Source organism: Macaca mulatta, chromosome 4 (assembly GCF_049350105.2).
Source record: "Macaca mulatta isolate MMU2019108-1 chromosome 4, T2T-MMU8v2.0, whole genome shotgun sequence".
NCBI classification, from domain to species: Eukaryota; Metazoa; Chordata; class Mammalia; order Primates; family Cercopithecidae; genus Macaca; species Macaca mulatta.
The window spans coordinates 32,943,011-32,967,313 of record NC_133409.1 but is presented as its reverse complement, the minus strand read 5'-3'; the positions used below and the strand labels follow the sequence as shown (position 1 = coordinate 32,967,313).

General features: G+C 36.8%; 1 protein-coding gene across 4 annotated transcripts in view; it reads left to right on the top strand.

Moving 5' to 3' along the window:
• The first annotated feature begins 8,204 nt into the window (after window positions 1-8,204).
• Window positions 8,205-24,303, top strand: part of THEMIS (thymocyte selection associated) — a 226,283-nt gene continuing 210,184 nt past the window's right edge. For all 4 annotated transcript variants that reach the window (XM_077999396.1, XM_077999395.1, XM_015137482.3 and 1 more), the window contains exon 1: window positions 8,205-8,387. The gene's annotated coding sequence lies outside the window, so the exon portion shown is untranslated. The remainder of the gene's footprint in view (window positions 8,388-24,303) is intronic.

Genomic DNA, 24,303 nt, shown 5'->3' with positions numbered 1-24,303 from the left:
CCTTCAAGAGTACAGTGCTTATATGCAGTTCCTTTTGCTTTTAGTCTTACAGAATCCACTCATTTCCAAAGTTATTTAAGTCAACACATTTGCTCCCTTCCGTGAGGGTTGTTTTGTATCATTATTCCTTTTTGCCATCCTTAGCGTGTGAGTGTGTATTTATGGCTGCAGGATGGTTGTTCCATTTCCTGGTCTTACGTTACTTATTCTTGTCAAGAACAAGGAGTGAAAAACTAGAAAGTTTTTGTCACAGAAATTTTATCTTTAAAAAAGTTTTCTAAGAATTGCATGTGATATTATCCACTTACCTCACATTGTCTAGAGTTGGGTCATGTGGCTACCTGCAGAGCAATCATTGAGAAATAGGCAGGAAGTAAGATTTTCTTAATTGGTTTAGGGTCAGCCAATTAGCAGTATCTGCTACAGTTACTCTAAAAGAATGGAGGTCATGGGAATAACATTCACTCCTTCCTTCACTTAACAAATAATGTGTCTCAACCATATGTTAGGCAATATTCTAAGTGGCATGTAGAAGAGAAAATATTCTTTCATGACACATATAATCCAATTTAGGAGAAGACCAAAAATGAAGTGAACAAATTAATAATTTCAAATTGTCATGCATACTATGAAGAAAACAAAATGCAGTAATGAAACAGTGACTGAGGTGGATGTAAGATATGAGCAGATGGCGTTAAAGAGTGGTCAGAGAAGGTCTTTTTAAGAAGATACCCTTTGAATTTAGTACTGAATGATAAGGAGAAGTCAACAACAGGAAAATCTACATGAAGACATTTCCATTCCAAAGGGAAAATTAATGAAAACCCCCAAGCTAGGGAAGCATTTGGCTGATTCAAAAAACAGAAACTAGTTGAATAAAGCTAGATAAGCGTGAACAAGGAAGAGAACCAGATGAGTTGGGGTTACAGTGTGACTCAGAGCCAGATCATGTAACAACTTTAGACCATGAAAAATAATTAAGATTTTATTTCAACTGCAAGGCAAAAAATTAGAAAGTTTTAGGCAGGAAGATAAGTGACATAATTTACATTCTAAATGATTACTCTGTGGACTGTATGAAGAATAGATTTTATGGAGGCAAGCATGGAAGCTGGGAGAATAGATAGGAGTTTGCCAGAGAAAAGATCATAGTGATGTGGACTAAGGAAGTAAGAGAGAAAATGAGAACTATTGGGCTTCAGTTTATGTTTTAGAAGTTGAATGGGCTGTATTTTCTAATGCTTTGCATGTGGAGTAAGAAAAAAACTTGGTGGGTAATGTTATTGAGATAAGGAAGGCTGGGTAGTCGGGTATCTGTTGCTACCAAAAAGTGTGTCTTTCAACTACTACTTTATTATCTCACATTGTTTCTGTGGGACAGAAATTCACGAAGGCCTTGAAGGGTATGTGCTGGCTCAGGGTCTTTCATGTAGTTGTATGCGGTCAAATGGTGGCTGGAGCTAAAGCAGTTGAGACCAACTAGCTCTCTCTCTCTCTCTTTCCATAAGGCCTTAGGAATTCTCCATGTGATCTCTCTGTGTGGGCTAGTTTGGACTTCCTCCCCGTATGGCAACCCAAGTATAGTCAACCTGCTTCATAGAAGAGTTTATGGCTTCAATGAACAGGATTGAAGCTAAAAACGTTGTATCACTACAAGGTTCTGAGTGTATCACCTACACTCAGAAGTCACTCAATGTCATTTCTACATCATTCTATTGGTTTTAAGTGAGTTTGTGAGTCACAAGCCCACCTAGATTCACAAGAAGAGACATCAGACCTCCCCTCTTGATGAAAGAGTGGTAGGATTGTATAAGAGCAAATGGAATGAAATATATCCTTGCAGTCATCTTTGGAAATATAGTCTGCCACAGAGTGACCTCTGACCTCTATTTACATCTCTCCTACATGCAAAATACACTCATCCTCCCTCCCAAGACCTGCCAAAATTCTCATCCCATTACAGCATCAGGCTTCGGTTCAAAGGTCAGGATCTCTTCATTTAAATCAGGTCCACTGGCAATTAAAGGTTGTCAGGTGTTTGGATTTGGTCCCTTAAATACTGCTCTCTGCCTGAAAACAAATGAGCCAAAGAGAGGTCTGCTCTTCCGCACGTAGACCCAATGTACAGTGGTGGAACAGGTGTTCAAGCGCTGCAATGGACACTCCCACTCAAAAAGGGGGCAAAAGGGAGGCACACAACTGTCACAGATCTGTAGCAATTCTGGAATCTAGCCAGACACACAATTACAGCTCTTTGATTAGATTTTATTTCTACCTCCTGTGAGTTGTTCTCTATGTGGCTTGGTCCTCTCCCTAGGCTCCTGTTTTCTATCTTTGGAGTCATCTTTCCTCTTCTAATTAGTCTCTTGTGTTTGCTGTTGATTAGTTTTCTCTTCCTGCTTTCTGCCTTTAGAAGTTTCAGAGTCCAATGACCTCTTTTAATTTTGAATTTTCTCTAATACAATTCTTAAAATTGTGTAGGTTTTTTGTGCATTAATTTATGATTTACCTCATTTGACAAAAGCCATACCCACATATCTCTTTCAGATACACCCTTTTCTGTTTTGGGTTTACCTGTGAGGCTGCTGAGGGGCAATGCTTTTATGATTCTTAGAAACTCTTTTGTTTAATTGAAAAGATCCATGAGGCATACCCTTAAGGCCCTTTAGATCTTGTCTGTCTGAAAAGTGTCTTGAGGGTACGCCTTAACTCTTTCTGATAATCTCATAGTCACATTTTGGATTTGATCTTTGGCCTGAGACACATTCTTATTTTGGAAACTTTTGCGAGCTGAAAAGACTACTTTTGGGATCTTTGCAAATTATTCAAATTTCAATTCAAACTCTGAATAATTTGTTTTTTAGTTCATGTCTTTCTCTTCATTTTATTATAAGTGGCTGGAAGAAACTAGGCAGGCATCTCAACATTGCCTGGAAATCTCCTTAGATAGATCACCCAGTTCATTACATACATTTTCTATTTTCCATGTTACCTCAGATGACAGTTATGCTTAGGTTTCTGTCACTGCATGAAAGGATATCTTTTCCTTAACCTTCTGATAATGTTCTCACTTTCCTCCGGGTTTTGATTGACAGCCTCCTTGAGACCTTTTAAAATTCCGTTAAGTTTTTCTCCAGGCCCTTTAGGCTTTTGTTAATAGTTCACAGGGTTCTTCCAGCTTTTGCCTGATCCCAAACCCAAAGTCACATATTTCTGATATATATTATGGCACTCCACTTTCAGTTCCAGTTATCTATATCTGCATAACAATTTATGCATCAAAAACGATAATAATTATTTTATTACCTCATGGTTTCAGCCAGTCTGGAATTGGGGAAGAATTTGACTACGTAGTTCTAGCTGTGGGTTTCCTAAGTTGCAGTCAGACGGCGACAGAAGCTGGAACAGAGGGCTGCACCACTCTCTGGCTCTTCATGCAGTCTTAGTGTTTCTCTATTGGTCTCCTTGTGTGCTTTAGTCTGGGCTTTCTTGCAGCGTGGTGACTGCAGGGCAGTTGAACTGCTGCAATTACAGTTCAGAGATCCAATGTGGGAGTTCAAGCAAGTGAGAAAGAAGATGAATTAATTGCTTGTAATCATTGAGCCTCAGAAGTTGTCTAGCATCATTTCTGCTACATTTGATTGATGTCAAGTGTGTCATAAGTCTACATAGATTCAAGGAGAGGAAAATTATATTTCATCCCTTGACGGAGAAGGGAAAGGGCATAAAGGGACAATTTCATTTGGTACATCTGTGATTAGCACTAGAAGTCTTTGCTGGCCAGGCATGGTGGCTCATGCCTGTAATCCTGGCACTTTGGGAGGCTGAGGCGGGCGGATCACCTAAGGTCAGGAGTTCAAGATGAGCCTGGCCAACATGTCAAAACCCTGTCCCTACTAAAAATACAAAACTTAGCTGGGCGTGTTGACGCATACCTATAATCTCAGCTACTCGGGAGGCTGGGCTGGAGAGTTGCCTGAACCTGGGAGGTAGAGGTTCCTATGCTTCCTATGGCCTTCCTATGCAGTGAGCCAAGATCGCGCCACTGCACTTCAGCCTGGGCGACAGAGCAAGACTCCATCTCAAAAAAAAAAAAAAAGTCTTTGTTAGCATGCAAAGATACAGAGGTGGTGGAGCTTCTGAAAAGGGCAGCTCAGGGTCCTCTGAGAAGACAAGCTCTCTGCTACCTGGGAATACACATTAGAGATAATTTCTGTAGTAAAGTATAGATAGCATAACATTTCCCATTTAAATGTACAATTCAGTGGTATTTTATATTCACAATGTTGTCCAACGATCACCATTCTCCAACAGTTAATTATTTTGGGGGAGGACCAGGTTCAGGAAGAGCTGAACCGTATTCAACCACAGAAAGAAACCACAGCTCCCATAGAGAAACTGGAATAAGATGGGGAAACGATTTGGGACTGGGGGCCTGCCCTTAGTGCAGGGTTGGGGAGGGCTTGTTCTGGCCATTATGCATTGATAAGGAACCCTGCCCTTAGCAGCCACAATGGCACGATAACGCCAGGCCATCCCTGTGCAGTGGGAAAGCATCGATTGCTGGGATCAGGACCAATTTTTCACAGTGACGCTTTACAGCAGAAGCCAAAACAATGAAGATCATGGGCTGTTTAAACTTCTCAGTTCTCTTTGAGTACAAAGGTTGGCCTTCCTATGCTTAAGTAAACAGTTTTGTTGCTGAGACTAAGTCATATGAAACAAAACGGGCTTCTCTCTAATCAAGTGATGATCAGTTGAAAAAGTAAAGTGAGTATGACCACATTTTCTCTAATGTTGTATAACTAATCATACTGGGTGCTTGTAGTTAGGAATGAGTATACTGATCTTCAAAAACTAGAGAAATTTGACTTTGAATTTACTTTTCAATTGAACATATTCTGAATAACTGTGTTACTGGGATGGGGTTATTACATTTCTGACTCCCAGTAACTCAGACATTAGAAGAGATAAGGAAAGTGACAAACCCGTTTTTATTCTAGTATTATTATAATTCTTTGCTGTCAGGAAAGCCAGGCTGTTTTGCTTCCTTTCTGTAAGAAATTGTCAGTTGATAGGCAAAACTTCAAGAATAATTAAAGAAATAGGATAGGTACATTCCCTTGGGAAAATCAATCTTCCGCAAATGTATTCAAATGAATTCAGTATCCTTTCCTTTTAATAGTGCTTATCTAGGTGAAAACATTTATTTTAGATTTTGTTATGGCACCCAGAAAACTATGATGCCTCTTTAAAAATAAATTATAGGGTAGAAGTCACAGAGGAGGATGATTGAAAAGAAAAAGTCTCAGGAACATTCCCTGTGTGTCTCCCTCTGTCTTCTGTGCACTCAAAGCGTGGCAAATCAATCTCAGAACACTTCCTGTTACCTGAGACTCTCTTGAAGTGTCTTCGTAAATGTTTAATGCATCCCTGTCTCTTATTCAGTATACCAGGAGGAGAGAGATTTGCTTTTGGCAGGGGTTGGCTTTGGTAAATGCCATAGGTTAATTCAGCAGGTGCTGTTGCATCTGTGTAAATTGGGAAGATTTGACAGCTGCCCCCAGAATACTGGCCATTCTCTTTGTGAAGCCAGACTTTGACACTTGGATTAAGGCAAAATGAATGTCAATTTGTCTGTTTACCTCACCTCGTCCTCCACAAAAACACTAAAAGATTGTTTTTATCAATATAAAGATCCCTGCTTTAAGAATCCTCAAAGCTGTAGTGTATGTGTTTTGAACTGGAGATGGGATGGCAGAGTTGTTTAGAGGACTGACATGAGAATAGTGATACTGATAGCTACTACCCTGCAAATGTTTACCATGGACTGGTGCACTTTGGATGTATGCTATCTCATTTAACTCTCACAGCATTCATAAGCATTTATAAATTTTCATTCGTAAATTGTATCTCCCCTGGGGGACAAACAATTACTATCTTTTTTTTGAAAGATGAGAAAGCCAAGACTTGGAGAATTTATTAGTATTGTTTTATTCTTTTGAAAAACAGCTTTATTGAGACATAATTCATGTATCACACAATTCATCCATCTAAAGTGTATAATCAATGATTCTTCTTATGTTCGCAGAGCTGTGCAAGCATCACCATGATCAATTTGAGAACATTTTCATCACAGGAAAAAGAAACACCATAACCATTAGTAGTGATCCCTCCCTCCCCATCTATCCTCTTCTCCCTACCCCATCCTACACACTCACCCCAGGCAATCACTTACCTACTTCTTACCTCTATAAATTTGCCTATTCTGGACACATTTTAAAATATTCCTCCTACTTAACTGTAATTATATATCTTTTGACCAACCCCATCCCTGCTGCCTTTTAGCCACCCATAACTCTGGGAAGCATCTTCTACCCTCTAATTCTGAAAGCAATTTTTCTAGATTCCACATATGAATGAGATCATGCAGTATTTGTTTTTCTGTGCCTGCTTTATTTATCTTAGCACAATATTCTGACTTGGAGAGTTTAAATGACTTGCTGAAGCTCTGCCTAGTGAGGTGCAGAGCTGGGACTATATGGCTTCATCGTCTAGGACTCTACCTACTACAACATATCATGTTGTAAAACAAGCAGACAGGAGGGATAATGGAATTGGTGAGCTTTCGTGCAGCTACTCATCAACCTTATTTAGTACCTATTTATTTGGAGCAATTTACCATTTAGTAAAACATGGAAGGAGTTAGATTTGCATAGCTGATTTTATATAGTTGCCCCCCAAGGAGGAGAGTAAAGGAAAGTAGAAATTGCTCAACACTAAAGTCCAAAGGTTTGGATTTCAGTTTCAGCTCTATTACAAGCTAGTTAAGTGAACATGCGTGAGCTACTTAGGCTCTTTCATGACACACAGAGAAAACAAAAAAGAAAGATGGAGACAGCATACTTCAAGTTCCAGAAGGCTTTCAATTTGTGGTTCCAGTTTTTACCTGATCCACAACAGCATACTTGCCTTTAACCTATTCTGAACTCTCTCTTTTTTTTTTAATTGTCTGATAATCTTTTTTTTAATTATTATTATACTTTAAGTTCTAGGGTACATATGCATAATATGCAGGTTTGTTACATATGTATACTTGTGCCATGTTGGTGTGCTGCACTTATCAACTCGTCAGCACCCATCAACTCGTCATTTACATCAGGTATAACTCCTAATGCAATCCCTCCCCCCTCCCCACCCTCGTGATAGGCCCCGGTGTGTGATGTTCCCCTTCCCGAATCCAAGTGATCTCATTGTTCAGTTCCCACCTATGAGTGAGAACATGCGGTGTTTGGTTTTCTGTTCTTGCGACAGTTTGCTAAGAATGATGGTTTCCAGCTGCATCCATGTCCCTACAAAGGACACAAACTCATCCTTTTTTATGGCTGCATAGTGTTCCATGGTGTATATGTGCCACATTTTCTTAGTCCAGTCTGTCACTGATGGAAATTTGGGTTGATTCCAAGTCTTTGCTATTGTGAATAATGCCGCAGTAAACATACGTGTGCATGTGTCTTTATAGCAGCATGATTTATAATCCTTTGAGTATATACCCAGTAATGCGATGACTGGGTCATATGGTACTTCCAGTTCTAGATCCTTGAGGAATTGCCATACTGTTTTCCATAATGGTTGAACTAGTTTACAATCCCACCAACAGTGTAGAAGTGTTCCTATTTCTCCACATCCTCTCCAGCACCTGTTGTTTCCTGACTTTTTAATAATTGCCATTCTAACTGGTGTGAGATGGTATCTCATTGTAGTTTTGATTTGCATTTCTCTGATGGCCAGTGATGATGAGCATTTTTTCATGTGTCTGTTGGCTGTATGAATGTCTTCTTTTGAGAAATGTCTGTTCATATCCTTTGCCCACTTTTTGATGGGGTTGTTTTTTTTCTCTTGTAAATTTGTTTGAGTTCTTTGTAGGTTCTGGATATTAGCCCTTTGTCTGATGAGTAGATTGCCAAAATTTTCTCCCATTCTGTAGGTTGCCTGTTCACTCTGATGGTAGTTTCTTTTGCTGTGCAGAAGCTCTTTGCAATAATTTTAATCTTTAGGTTAATCTAACTGGAATTGGTTGCTGTTATTTCCAGCTAGCACAGCAGGAAATACTGAATCTGGTACAATATGGGTTTAACCACATCAAAATTTAGAAGCTCCACCCACTTTGTAGACACAACAGGTTCACAAATAAAGTGTTCTGCAGACTCAAGGTTTATACTTACATTTACGAGATTTATATTTACATCAGTCTCTTTGGCTGGTGGGTGGGGGTGAGAGGCTCTTCCTGGATTCCTTATTTTCTACAGGAGAGGAGGAAAGCACCTGGGATGCTCCAATGCTCTTACGCAGATAATGATCATTAACTTCAGCCTCTCTGATTAAAGGTACAGCTCTTTGTGGGATAATACCTCTTGCATAAGATTTTATGGGCCACGGTTATCACTAATTATGTATATACTCTCAGGGTTTTCTTGCTTTAAATGGTCAGTTATAAAGACCTAGTCTAGAAGAGAATTTCTCTGAAAAATATTAGTTACCGGCAGGGTCAAGTTGATAATCCTTAAATTATCTTTCTTTAGGATTAGAATGCTAATTGCAGGCATGCATTATACCTGGGTTTGTTTATTTTTAATGTTGCAAGTCTGTGCCTTGGAGCCTTCAGTGTTTAGTTATTAACGGGCCACTCTCTATGCTGGGATTAGGACCTATCCAAGAATATACCTAAAGACAAATGGCTTTCAAATTTACTTTAATTGTACATGATTCTCAAAAATCAATACTTATCCTTGCAATGAGGACTTTCACTAGTGTATTGATTAGGGGTCTCTCAAGTAAGAGTGAAATAAGCTGACACATGCAAATGTAAGTAGTAGAAAGGAGAAATGTATTAGAAACCTATTATAATATCTCATGGAATCCAAGGAAATGCTGAACCACTAGACTCTTAGAATGAGGAAGTCAGGGAAAGTAGCAGCTTCCTCAGAAGCAGGAATTTGTGGCTGGTTTTATCTTTAATGACACAATTGATGATTTCCAGTATATCTTTTAGTTCAAATTCTAAATTCCTGGGAAAGAGAATGTGATTGGCCCAGCTTGTTTCAGGTGTTGGTCTCTATTCAACTAACCATGGTCTTGAAAGTGATCAGATGATATAAATGTGGCTGAAAGGGACATCCCTGCTGATTACTCCAAGAGAAGGAGAATTCTCATGACTAGGAGCTGGGCAGATAGATTAAAAGTACCTAAAACAAAGGTCATAAAGAGGAACTTTGACACAGGGAAGCACTTCTCACTGCTGATTTTGGAGTTAATGTGAAAGACTAGGTTCAGTACTCACACATTCCAGATTCTACTGCCCTGGTTCCTGTCCTGTTTTCAGCATCCTATCAATTCTGTATATCTTATTCTTCCAATAAATTCCCCATATTTCTTTAATTATTGTTGGTTTATGTTGCTTGCAACCAAAGGATCCTAACTGATATAGAAGTTGGTACTAGAAGCACTTATTGCCTGCCTACAGACCCAAAATGTAACTGGGGGACTGACTCCATTCTGCTCTCTTTGACTTCCAACTACATCTCAGATAGTGTTGAAGACCAACCCATTTTATAATCTTTCTCTTATAGTTTGTGAAACTTGGGAAGACCTTAGCAACTGAAAATCCAGTACTTTGTCAAGCTTAGTTTTCTGTGGAAATACAACTCTTAAAAACTTTTTTGGTTTGTTTTTCTCCATTCTCTTTTTCTAGACCCTATATACTAAATTTTAACATCAATGCTTTTGCAGAAGCAAACTCTTTGATTCTAGTCCTTGTCTTGAGGTTTCTGATGCTTCTCAGTGGACTTGAGCCTAAGTGTACTGTCCATTAATATAATAGTTTCTATTAGGTTGGTGCAAAAGTAATTGCGGTTTTGCCATTACTGTCAATGTGTTTTAAAAACTACAATAACTTTTGAACCAGCCTAATAGCTTGTCCTATGACTCAAAGCAATAAGAAATAATTCCCTGGTAGTACATTATTTGAGGTCCTTGGCTGCAAGCAACGGAAACCGACTCTGGCTTAAGCAAAAGGAAATTTATTTTATGGATATTAGAGAGTTCACTGGCTCTGCCAGCATGTGGAAGTATGAAATTTAGAATCTAACAGCACAGCAAGCAGTAATTCACTATTTTGTCTGATCATTGTCAGCCACTGAAATGAATAAATTCTATCCATTTCATTTTTCTTACTCTCTTTGTCTTACTGTACTCAATATTTAAGTTTCCCACAGAGAGGATACAGTTCTAGCTTTGATCATACCCCTCTTAAGCCAGGCGGAAGGACCTCTGTATCAACCACTGCAGTGAACAGAGGTTGAGATAGGAAGGTACCATTAATCGTCTTCACCTTATCCCAGGCAGAATTCCAGTTGCCTCTCTGCCATGACAGGAGGAACCACAAACAGACATTGGGGTTTGATGGAGGACAGTGGTGGGGACTGGGTAGGCAGTGATTTTTTTATTGTAATATAACCATAATTGTTTTCAATATAAGTATTTTATTATAAATATATATGTGTATATATGCATATATATAATATCTATATAATTATTTCTAACTCATTCTCTAGGTTTAATTTTTATAGAGGTATTTAATTATAATATTAAAAAATTAAATTTTTTCTAACTCTCTAGATTTTGTAACATAAAAACATATTTTTAGTTAAACAAATATAGGGCTAATTTTATAACTTTGGGTAGACTTGCATTACCCAAAAATTAGAAAGTTCTGACATCTAGTTTTAAGGGGAAAAACCAAATTTGCTCATTCTTTTTTCTTTTATTATTACTTTTGAGATGGTGTGTTGCTCTGTCACCCAGGCTGGAGTGCAGTGGCACAATCTCAGCTCACTGCAACCTCTGCCTCCTAGGGTCAAACAATTCTCCTGCCTCCTATCAAACAATTCTCCTGCCTCCTATCAAACAATTCTCCTGCCTCAGCCTCCTGAGTAGATGGGATTACAGGCATGTGCCACCACACCTAGCTAATTTTTGTAATTTTAGTAGAGATGTGGTTTCACCATGTTGGGCGACTGGTCTTGAACTCCTGACCTCTGGTGATCCACCCACCTTGGCCTCCCAAAGTGCTGGGATTACAGGCATGAGCCACTGCACCCAGCTGCTCATTCTGTTTTCTCATGTGCTTCTACCTGAGAAGTTTCTTTTCTGGCACAATTGCTATAAAGGTTTATGTGTAGCTCAAGTTTCTCTCTCTCTCTCTCTCTCTCTCTATTCTCTCTTTCTCTCTGACCCTCTCTCTCCCCACCCCTAACTCCCTCCTGCCCCAAGCAGAGTATAGAGCCCATCATCTTTATTTGCCCTGCCTTTACCTAGTAAGCATGACCAAATCAGGGCCCAATAGCAATAGGCCCGAAAAAGGCCTGTGAAGTCTGTGAATGTTCCTAAGTGTAGAATCTGGAACTTCATCTCTTTCTGCTGTCCATACCAAGCCACAAACTTAGGGGATAGTGGTTGGAAGCTCCAATTTTAGCCCATGATTACACATATGGTCTTTAGCCCATGATTACATGTATGTCCTTTAGCGTAGTTGTACCCAAACAAACAAACAACAACAAAATGATACTATACTGTAATCGTTTTGCTTTTATGTCTGTTTTCAATTTTGTTTTTTTCCAAAGGGGAAGTATGATAAACCTCCTTCCACACCCCAGTAAAAGCTTCAAAAGTGTTTTCTGTGGTTCTTTTAAAAGTAAATTTACTAAAAATAGGACAAAAATGGGTCATCAATGAAGAGCAGTTACAGTGGGACCTCAGTCTGTATAAGATTAAAATTATATAAACTTGATTCTAAAAAAGGTTCAATATCAATAATTAGCAGCTTTCCAGATTTACTAGTAACATATATAATCAGGTCAAAGTGTGTTTCTATTCAATTACTCTTGTGATAACCATAGCATGTACACATAAAATATTTTACTTGGCACATTATCTGTAATATTACTTTGTTTCAAACAAAAGAGAACTTAATGAAGATTATATAGTTACTTCCTGGCTCTACTGTAGAAAAGTATGTAACTTTACTATAGTGGGAACAAAGGAGGCAAATGGCATTTACATACATTTGAAAGTTCCTTTCATTCCTTATATTAATGTTTTGGTCAACAATGGACTACATATGTGATGGTAGTCCCTTAAGATTATAATACCATGTTTATACTGTGCTTTTTTCTATGTTTGGATATGTCTAGACACACAAATACCACTGTGTTACAGTTGCCTACAGCATTCAGACAGTAACGCACTATACAGGTTTGTAGCCTAGGAGCAACAGGCTGTACCTGATGGCCTAGGTGTGTAGTAAAAGTACACACCTAGGTTTGTGTAAGCACACTCTGTGATTCACACAACAATGAAATTACCTGAGGCTGCATTTCTCAGAACATATCTCTTCATTAAGTGACACATGACTGTTTCATAATGAATTCATCCCTTAGGAATTTACAAAGTGGCAAGAAAAAAAAATCTATGTTTTTCTTAGTATCTTCATAGACATGCCTTTCCAGGAGAGCTATACAGGTTGAGCATTTCTGATCTGGAAATCCAAAAATCCACAATGCTCCAAAATCTGAAACTTTTTGAGCACCAACATGACAAAACAGTGGAAAATTACACGTCTAGCTTCACGCTGCAGACAAAACTCAGTCAAGACTTTGTTTCATGCACAAAATTATTAAAAATATTGTATAAAATTACATTCAGGTTATGTGTGTAAGGTGTCTATAAAACACAAATAAACTTTGTTTTAAACTTGGACCCCATCCCCAAGATATTTTATTATGTATATGGAAATATTCCCAAATCTGAAAAGAATCTGAAACACTTTTTGTCCCAAGCATATCAGATAAATTTTCAACCTGTATAAGACTTGGCCTCCACCATTTTATGCGCTGTTTGCTAAGGAGTTTAGGAGCAATATTTTCTTCCAATTAAGTTCTAGCAAACACACAGTCCTTGATCATCATTACCAATCAATACTGGTATTCTGAAATAGAGTACTTGTGATTGGATTCTAATACATGAACTATAAAATGTTACACAGGAGAAAAATATTCAGCTTCTTTATGAGGTCGATATTTACTTCAAATACAGATTAAATAATGCTGTGGTGATTAAAAGCCTGAATTTACAGTTTACTTCAACAGAGAAATCTCTCAGTGAGACAAACACTCTAGCACTTGCCTGTGCCCTGGTCTGGTCATGATTCTATTCTGTCATCTTGGGGAGGAGAAGGTAAGAATGTAGGTAGAATTTAACCTGGTTTGGTTTCACGTTATTCAATTAAATACAACAAATATGTGAAGGCCATTCATTTGTTTTTTTGTCGTTGTTTTAAAACAAAACAAAACAAAAAAACCCCACATTTGTTAGCATAGTGCTGGTGAAGGTATTTGGAGCTACTGAGTGCATCCAACCGAAGTAGACCCCAATCTCCTTCACCTAAATGTAGAATTCAGGAACTGAGGATAAAGCGTGCAAATGGACACATAATAAACATTCAGCAAATGGAAACTCTGAAAAAGAAGAGAGAATTTTGAAAATAAAGATTAGAAAAGGCTTCATGGAGGTAAAGGAACTAGAACTTAAACGATGAGTATAAGAGACTTTTTTTTCCATCCAGTATCTATTTCCCCTTTTATGAGGAATTACTTGATGCGCCGCTCTGTGTCTAAGCATTTCATGTCCAATGTCATAATGGTCCTGTGACCTAATCTGGCCAGCAGAGCGTTACATTCACTTGGCCACTGATGTCATTCAGGCATGGAAAAATATCCTAGTCAGACCCCTGAGAAAAGTAATTAATAACAATCTTTTCTCACTGCATTAGGGATACAGATCTGGAAGAGCAAGTCATCCACTTTGCTTAGACAAGAAGATTCATGGTAGAAGCATTGGAATTCAGGCTAAGATCTGGAGGTTTTAACTTCAACATTAAAGCAGTTGGACTTTGTAAGGCAAAACAAACAGCATTTGGCCTACAGGCACTATTATAAAATACAAACAGGTATATAAAATCTGTCATATTTACAGGAAGATTATAGATTTTCCTCTTTTATTTGCTTAACACCTTAAAAATTTTTTCAGTTGTGTATTATGTGTATTAATAATTTAAGTTAGGCCATAGAAGTAGGTCATATTCCAGATTAAGAGGTTTGAGAATTCTCAAAGACAGGTTTGGGTTTCTGGTGGCACTTCTCAGACCAATTCTGGATACAAGGCATCCCTGGGTCTAAGATAATATGGAAGTTTGGAAATAACAAGGTAACTTACACAGCTCTTCAATTATCTCAGCCTATGTATGTGACTCAGAACTTGAGTAAGATGCAGATTGACTTCCAAAAATTCCTCCCAAAGTTAACTCAGCCTATTCCCAGGAATGAACAATGACAGCTTGGAGGTTAGAAGCAAGATAGAGTTGGTTAAATCTCTTTCACTGTCTCAGTTACAATTTTGCAACGGCAATTTCAGCCCCATCTGAAACAAGACAAGTTCCCTCCACTTATGAGCCTGTAAAATCTAAAGCAATTTAGTTACTTCCTAGAAACAATGGGAGTAGAAACATTGGGTAAATACACCTATTTTAAATGGGAGAAATTGGCCAAAACAAAGGGGTTACAGACCTCATGCAAGTCTGAAATCCAATAAGGCAGTCATTAAACCTTAAAGTTCCAAAATTATTTCCTTTGACACCATGTCTCACATCCAGGTCATGCTGACGCAAGAGGTGGGTTCCTATAGCCTTGGGTAGCTCTGCCCCTTGGCTTTGCAGGGTACTGCCCATCTTCTGGCTGCTTTCACCGGCTACCATTGAGTGTCTGTGGCTTTTCCAGGTGTGTGGTGCAAGCTATCAGTGGATCTACCATTCTGGGGTCTGAAGGACCATGGCCCCCTTCTTATAATTCCACTAGGCAGTGCCCCAGTGGGAACTCTGTGTGGGGGCTCCGACCCCACATTTCCCTTCTACATTGCCCTAGCAAAGGTTCTCCATAAGGCTTCTGCCTCCACGGTTAACTTCTGCCTGAACATCCAGGCATTTCCATACATCCTTTGAAATGTAGGCAGAGGTTCCCAAACCCCACAACTGGAGTGGAAGGATAGAAATAAGCAAAGGAGGAAGGCTAAATTGAACCATGAAGTATTGGATTAGAGTAGGCAATATCAGTGTGAACTTATGTTTACATTCTTATATAAATACAGACGAAGACATGTAGAAATATTTTATGTGTGTATACAGTGATCAAAGCTGAAACAATTTGAGCACAAAATAAGTTTTAAAAGTTGTGTTAGATTATAACTTAAAGTATAAAATATATATCCATGAACCCATGCAGATATAAATAAAATCATGATTAAATAAATACATAAGTGAAGGAGAAGACAGAAAAATCTCCTGTAAAATTCTCCAAATTATTTATGTAGATATTCCTCCCTCAAGGAGCTACAGTGTAAGTTCCTACCCTGTAAGTGTAGGCTACACTTAATGACTTGCTTTCATGGAGAACAGTGTGAAAAGAGGGGAAAGGTAAAAATACTGTGGAGAAACTTGGTAAACACTAACTTAGTCAGATAAAGTTAACATTATCAGTAATAAATTATGTTGAGAGTCTATAACTTTGGTATGACAGAATGAGAACTGTAATTTACCTCTGTGGTCTTCCTCCCCAAACCCATAACCCAAGGTGAACCATGAGAAAAACATCAGACAAACTGAAATTGAGGCACGTTCTACAAAATGCCTGACCAGTATCCCTCAAATTGTCAAGGTCATCAGAAACAAGGAATGTTTGAGAAACTGCCACAGCTCCCAAGAGCCTAGGGAGACATAATGGCCAAAGGCAATGGGATATACTGAATGGGATCCTAAAAAGGAAAAATGACATTAGCAAAAAACTAATAAAATTTTAGTGAAGTATGAAGTTTAGCTAATAATAATATCTCAATATTGGCTTCTATGTTGTGACAAATGCATCATCATAATCTAAAGTGTTAAAACAAAGGCGACAGTTGTTTGTATGGGTATACAGGAAATCTCTGTACTACCTCTGCAACTTTTCTATGATTCTATAACCTATTCTCAAATTAAATAATTATCTTAAAAAATTATGGTTGCTGTATTTTATAAACTCCATTTCAAATGTACAGTCATCTAATTATCTTCCCTAAGGCATGGTGATAGTAGAAACAGATTCTCCAATTCCTTGCTCTATTCAGACAGCTTTATTCTGGAAATAACATTGTGGGAATGGATAAAAATATTCAATTACTTTTGAATATGTGCTATCAGAAAACAATACTTACGTAATAAGATTGTAACTGTTTATAGCAAGAATTTTCTTCCCTAATAACAAATTCTTGAGGATAAATATGTAATTCCTAAGAATGAAATAAATACATCTTCTAAGACAATGAGCTTACAAAATGATGAGGCTTATTGCAAGGCTCTCAGAGTTTAATTGGAAAACAGAGACACTGAGAAGGTAGTCTGAACTATGACTATAATTCTTTATAAAAATATCATTATCTATAACAAGCCTTTTACTTAATTTAGTCTTAGCTAGTTTATATATTTAAAAAAGGAAATTAGATGCACTAGAAAGTAATGAAAGCTAAAGCTATTATTTTTCTATAAAGTGAATCTATAAATCTCTTCTGTTGTTACCTTTCCAATACCTTTGAGATTTTTTTTTATTTTTTTTTTTTTACTGAGAGTTTCTCAAGATATTAAATTTTGTCGGTAAGTGTAATAGTCCCTGCTCAGATTTTTCTGTTACTGGATCTATGACTTTTCCAACTTTGAAAATTATCTTAGGCATATTGTGTATCTTTATCTTAGTTTGTAAAAGAGGAGCACTTTTGAGAAACAAAATGTCCTCAACCATGTATTGCTGACCTATCAAGTGAACAAAGTAGATTCTTCAGGTTTTTAAAACACATTGGAAATAAGAATCCTGACCAACCTGCATCCATCACCATTCTCCCTTGTGTGTGTAGTTGTTGTTTAATGTTTGTGTGTTTGTTTTTGTTGTCATCTCTGTAACTTTTCCCCATAATCCATTTGACTGGGACAGTTAAATATGCCATTAATATTACAAAGCTTTGATTACCTAGTGCATTAGTCTGTTCTCATGCCACTATAAGGATACCCAAGACTGGGTAATTTATAAAGGAAAGAGGTTTAATTGACTCACAGTTCTGCAGGACTGAGGAAGCCTTGGGAAACTTACAATCATGGTGGAAGGCAAAGCAAACATGTCTTTCTTCATATGGCAGCAGGAAGGAGAATGAGTGCCAAGTGAAGGGGGAAGCCCCTTATAAAACCATCAGATCTTGTGAGAACTCACTCACTATCACGAGAACAGCATGATGAAACTGCCCCCATGATTCAACTGTCTCTACCTGGTCCCACCTTTGATATGTGGGTATTATTAAAGTTCAAGGTGAGATTTAGGTGGGGACACAGAATCAAACCATATCACCTAGTAACTTCCCTGACTCAGTCTAGTGGCACCAGGTAAAAAAAAGTTATTTATAACTCACAGTTTCATGTATACATTTGTCAGGTTAAGCAAATGGTCTGTTGCCCAATAAACTAAATGATTAAAGAAATACATATCCTAAGTTGAATTTACTAAACTAGATAATTTGTATTTAATTCATATTTTAGTATTTTATTTTTATAATATATACTTAATATATTATTTAATTTTTAGATCTGAAATCTAAGAGGAAAACTTGATTTTTTGTAAACATTTGGCAACTTATCAGTGCTTAATTTATAATAGATAACTATTTTAAATGTTTTAAACTCTATTTTTAATAATGCAGGACCGAATTGTTTCCGTGAGGTTCTAAAATGTTATCACATCAAAACGCAAATGACATCTTTAAGTTTCTCTGGGTTATAAGAGATAACAAACGTGCAAAAAAAAAAAAAAAAAAAAGAGAGAGAAAAGAGCTGTTAAAGTGGGCATACCCTTTCTACAGGCATATTGCAGTTAAGTTTTTCACAAATGCTGTATAAAAGTCAGAGGAAAATGTTAGAGTTACATCAGAGGACCTCCACCATTTAAAGAGAAAAACTAGAAAATCTCTTATGAATATAAGGGATTCATTTTTTATTTCATGGTTCTGAGGAAAGGTTGAGTCCTACAGCAAGGGAAAATGTCAGGGCAGAATTCATACGGTAACACCAACATTCACATTGCACTTTGCAAGATATTTCAACCTGTGCTCCTGTTCCGTGGCACCAAGCAATAGGCAGAACCTAGTGTAAAAAATACACAGATCCACTCATTTGAGTAAAGTCTTCTCATGGTGAGCAGGCTCATCTACCTGACTGCTTTTTACCCTTTAAGATTCATCTGAGGAACACTCTTCCTGGGGGGACTGCTTCCTAATTCTTGAAGTTCCTGAACAGTATACATTGGATTGTGATTCTTAACTTGTGGGCATGGTCGGCTAAAATGTAATGTCTCTAAGGGCTTATTTATATTCTCAGGGCCTTGTATAATGACGAGTGTAGAGGAAGAGTTCAGTGGTTTACTGAAAGAACAATTAAACATTAATTTAGACAAAAGGATGATCAGAAAAATAAACTGACATGGGAAGAAACATGAATCCTATATTGAATTTCATTCAAAAGGAAACTAAAAGTGCTGGGAGGCAGGAGCTTCTTTGAAAACCAGGTGGTGATGAATGAACACGCTCATAGGCTGTTGCATTTTGACAAAACAAACTGTTGTGCTATTGTAGGATTTTATTTTTTTCAAGGTTATGAAAATCATTCATATTCATTCTTATAAATTAAGAATGAAACCCTGTATTTACTAAAAATATAAAAAAATTAGCTGGATGTGGCACCAGAGCAAGACTCCATGTCAAAAAAAAAAAGAAGAATGTACAGATGGTTGGAGACAGAAAAGAATAGTGATCAAGGTATTTCAAATGGAAGCCATTTATGGCATTGGGAACATTGATGGTGGGTGTACTATGATTTCGTTCGTTAATCACACACCCTTTCCTTCTTTTTTGGGTAATTAGCTCACTTATTTTCTTTGAGATATTTCCTCTTCCAACTCTTTTTGTGATTTAGCTGAGATAACTGCCTAATAAAATCCAAAGTAGAGCCCATGAACCTGAAATTATGACAAATTAGTGTATTTCATTTTCTAGTCATGATGATTGGCTGAGACATATACCTGTGAGCCAAGTTGGATCAATCAGAGCTTATCCTGGGACTTTTCCCAGTATGACTAGGAGAAAGTAGTCTCTTCCATTGCACTTGAATTTATGAGATACAAATCTTGAGCTGCCAGGTGTCACACAAGAGCAGGATCTCCCCAAAATGTTGCTCATGCAAAAACAAAGCCGAGCCTAATGCCCTAATGATATTGTATGTTTCCCCAGAACAAGTTTATTCTGTAGGTAGAAATGCTGTAAACCTTTCAATGATGAACCAATAAATGGCACATTTTGGTTAATCCAAAATCACAGGAATGATTCCTATAAGCCTATTTTTTTCTTCTTTAGAAATAAACAATGAAAAGAAAGTTTCAGAGAATGAGTGATTTAGATACCAGGTAGAATAACCTCTAACGTTTTTTCTTCGTTCTTTTTCTTTTCTTTTTCTGATATATCTACTTGGAGATAAGGGTTTATTCTTTACTCAGAGAAATATTACATTACACTCAGATATTATAATATAGTTTTAAGCCTCTACTGTTGAAGTTTATTTCTCTGCTTGTGATTTTTTTTTTTTTTTTTGACATTCAGCCAGTTCTGCTTACTTTTTAGGAAAGCAGCTATAGATAATTTAGCAAAGGAATTGGTATCTTATGTAAAGTTTGCTTTGAGCCATTTTTCTTTTTCTTTTCAACAATACTTCTCTTGGGATAGAAATCATTGGCACTAATGATGCTAACCATAACTTAATCATCATTTGATAGTCAAGTCCATCTCTATTCTTTAGCAGAAATTTTAAGAAGGTGCATTAAGTAGTAGCAAGCCTGGTGTGAGGACAAGATTTTTTTTTCAATAGGAACTTCCCTGTTTGAATTATTAGGGTAATGTGAAATGCATTTTCTTTTCTTTTCTCCTCCTTTTTTTGGTCATTAAACTAATAAATGCTTCAGTTCATGGTATAAATAAATCTTTGTGTGTATCTGATTATATCTAAATGTGAAATTGCTACATCAAATTGATTTCAAGATCGATCGCAACAGTTTGTAGTACATATGAGTGACTAAATATTGCACTACTAACAGTATGAATTTTATGAATTAAATATTTGCTTTTTCTGTCAGGTTGTTTTTTACTCTGATTCCATTCATTTGGTTAATTTTGCTTTAGATATTTTGAAGCTATATTATTTAAAGCTGTAAATTTTCTTCAAGAATTGGTCAGCTTTTCATTATTAAACAAATAACCTTATTATCTTTTATAATCCTTTTCTTTAAATCTAATTTATCTAACATTGATGTAGTTTCACGAGCTTTCTTTTACTTAATGTTTTATGGTATATATTTTTCCATTTTTCATCTTTAGACTTTCTATAAACTTGTAATTAAATTGTATATTTTAAGTAAATTTATGTGTTTAAATGTTATCTGCCAACATTAGTTTATTACTTGAACTATTAAACTATTTACTTTTTATTTGTATATTTAGTTCATTTCAATTATTTTAAGAGTATAATTGAGTTTATGTATACCATCATACTATCTGCTAGCAATTTTGAGGTTCTTTTTCTTTTCTTTCTCGTCTTTTTTGGATTAATTTTATCATCCACTTACTACATTTTAGTGGCTTTCCTAGAAATTACATGTGTTTTTATTCATTTAACTCTGGTATTAAACAGTACTTTTGCAATTTCTCCAGAAGTCTAGTGCTTTAGAACATTTTAACTTCATTATCAGTTTTGCTTTTGCACTACTGCTATGTTTTACAATATATTGCATGAATTATATATAGTGCAAATATATCCGAAGTCCACAAGCCATTAATTATTGTTTTGGGAACTTAATATATTCAATTCACTGACATATTCACCCTCTTCATTCCTTCCTGTGGTCTTGACTTTCTATATGAGATCATTTTACTTTCGCGTGAAGAACACCCTTTATAGCATCGCTTTTAGTGAGAGCTTACTGGTGATGAATTTTCTTAGTTTTTGTTTGTCTGAAAATGTCTTTATTTTGCTGTTGCTTTCATGCTCCTCTGGATTTAGAATATCAAGTTGGTAGTTGTTTTCTTTCAGCATTTTAATGATGCTATTCCACTGTTTTCTACCCTTATTGGTTTTTGTTAGTAAGTCAGCTATCATCTTATTGGTGATCCTTTGAAAGTGATGATTTCTTTTCTTCAGAGTGCATTTAAGATATTCTCTTTGACTTTGGCTTTTTAACGTTTTTAGTATGATGTTCCTTAGTGTGCCTTCTTTTGCATTTATCCTCCTTGGTGGTGTTGGCAGGTCTTGAATCTGTGGATTGATGCCTTTTCAGCTTTGGAAGATCTTCAGCTATTATATCTTAAAATATTTCTTCTCCCACTATTATTTCTCCTCTCATGTTGGGACTCAGTTTACATGTAAGATCTTTCCACTATGGCTGAAATATCTCTCTGGAGAGAGAGAGAGAGAAAGAGAGAGAGAGCGAGCAGATCTTTCCTATGCTCCCGTTTCCAGTTCAACAATCCTCTCTTACTGTATGTCCCATTTGCTGTTAAAACCAATTATTGAATTTTTAATTTCAGTTACTGTATTTTTTAACTCTAGAATTTTCATCTGATACTTTCTATAGATGGCAGTTCTTTTCTCTTTCTTGTCTTCTAGTTTTGAACATGTTTATCAAAATTATCTTAAATTGCAGGACTAATAATTCCAATATCAGAATCACCCCATGAGTTTGTCTCTGTGGTCTCCCTTCTCTCTGTCTTTCTTTGTCCTATCTTTTGGCATTTCTATTCATTTCATACTTAATTATAGATGTTGTATTTTTAAATATTATAGAAGTTCTGGCTGCTTTTCTTCAACAGGAGGATTTACATTTGCTTCTATCTGGCAGCGAGAATAGGGGCAGACCACTTTAATCCAATGAGGGATTGAGCTAATTTTAGTCTAAGCTTCAGTTTTTGTAAAGCTTGTTCTATTTATAGGCAACCCTTTCTCTTAGGAAGCAGCCTTCAGGAGCCCCAACGGAGAACATAAGCATTCTCCTACTTATACTGCTTCCTCCTTGGCTGGCCCTGGCTTCCCAGTTCTGCAAGACTGCTGAAAGCATTCCTTGGCTTCTTCAACTTCATACCAATCATGCTCTTGTTTGTGTCTCACACAATCAACCCTGTAGTGCTTTCAATGGGCAAAAATTTTTTAAGGGGAAAAAGTGGTGCTAAGCAACACATTTCTCTGACTTTGCCTGGAGGACTTGCTAAGTCCCAAAGTCCAATTTATTTTGGTCTCTTTTGCTGTGTGAAACTGCCAAAAACTCAACTCAGGTTCTCTCCTCCTGAGCCACCAGTTTTTGCTCTGCTTCTCAGACTCTCTCGGTGCCAATTACTAACTCATAAAAGCCTTGAGGGAAAAGAAGTGCAAAATATGGAGTTCCTCTAATGGTTCTGCTCTGCTTTACAGGATCTTGGCCTCTCATGTTCTGCACCCTGACAGCTCTCTTGTTTCTTAAAACAGCTTTTTAAAAAGTATACAGCTCTTCCAGGTGCCTTTAGTAGGAAACGTGCTCAGATACAAGCTCATAGCCAGAAGTAGAAGTCTTTGAATATTTTTATTTTGCATATTGACTAATAAGTGACCTTTACACACCTAAACCGTTGTTTATTTGAAGTATATGCTTTTTTTTCTATTTTGTTCAAACTCCTTTTTTATTTACAGGAGTACTTCATAAATTAGTTTTCAAATATATTATTAGTTTTTTCCTTGAAGACTTCAATTAGTACTCAAAAATAGTTATTTTCTTACCCTTTTCCAGCCATTTTCCTATTTTTCCCCTCTGGTTTATTTTTATTTAAATTTAATTTTAAAATTTATCTAACTTTAATTTTGCTGCATGGAAAGTTAGGAAAAAATTTTCCCCCAATTATTTAACAACCGTTTGTTGAAGAAAACATTCTTCCCCACTGCGTTGGAATTTTACCTTTTTCAAATAGTAAATTATTATATACAGTCTGGTTTTTTTTTTTTTTTTTTTTTTTTTGAATTCTCGTAATTCTCGTTGGCTGCTCAAATCAGGATTTTTTTGCCTGAGTGTAAGAAGTGATTACGATTTGGTCTAAAGCAGTAGCAGTGGGGATATAGAGCAAAGACAGAGTGAGTGGTACTGAGTATTGTCATCTATAGGGCCTGATGGACTTAATGGGTAGAGAAAAAAAATGGCATCTCACATGATTCTAAGCCTTCCGGCTTGGGAAACTAAGAGAATAGTAATGTCATTAATTAAGATCGAGAATACAAAGAAGATGATTATCACAGAGGGAGTGTCATCTGTTGCGAGAGCAGAAGCAGATGGAGCCTAGGTAATTGTAAGAGATTGCTGATACGAAATGGCTGTTTGGCTAGTAGGATAGAAATTTGACTTGGGAATATTAAAAAAAAAAAAAAGTGAAATCCAGCTTGCATTAGATATCAAATGAAATTTATTGTGGTATCAATTCTAACAGATTCATGATTTTTAAGGAGCAGTCCACAGAAGCCTCTTTCATATATTCATCCACATGAAATACACTGCTAGGCAGTAAACTGTGGGGAGGGGTATGGAAGGCAGACAGATCAAGGGTAGGAAATTTTTGGACAAAAAGGTTGCAAGTGAGGAATTTGAATCTAACGATAGTAAGCCTGTTGATGTGGTCAATCGTACATTCTACTTTTATAAAGAAAGAAATAAAGCTGGACAGATTATTGAAAATGTCAAATACGATTATGAAGAGTTGAAACAGCTTTATAAGCTCCATATCAAAACTAGGCAGTATTTATCTTTCTAGGTCATTTACATGATGGCCATGGTAGAACTGAGATGTCCCCTGACCCTCTGTATCTGGCTATGCTCTCTGCAGCCTAAGGCCAAAACAGTTTATAGACAAGAGCCTGGAGTTTAGTTACTAAAGAGAATGTGTAGCTTCCTGACATCTTTCAAGTGTATACATACCAACCAGTATTCTTTTTTTTTTTTTTTGAGATAGGGTCTTGCTCTGTCATTTAGCCTGGAATATAGTGGCATATTTACAGCTCACTGTAGC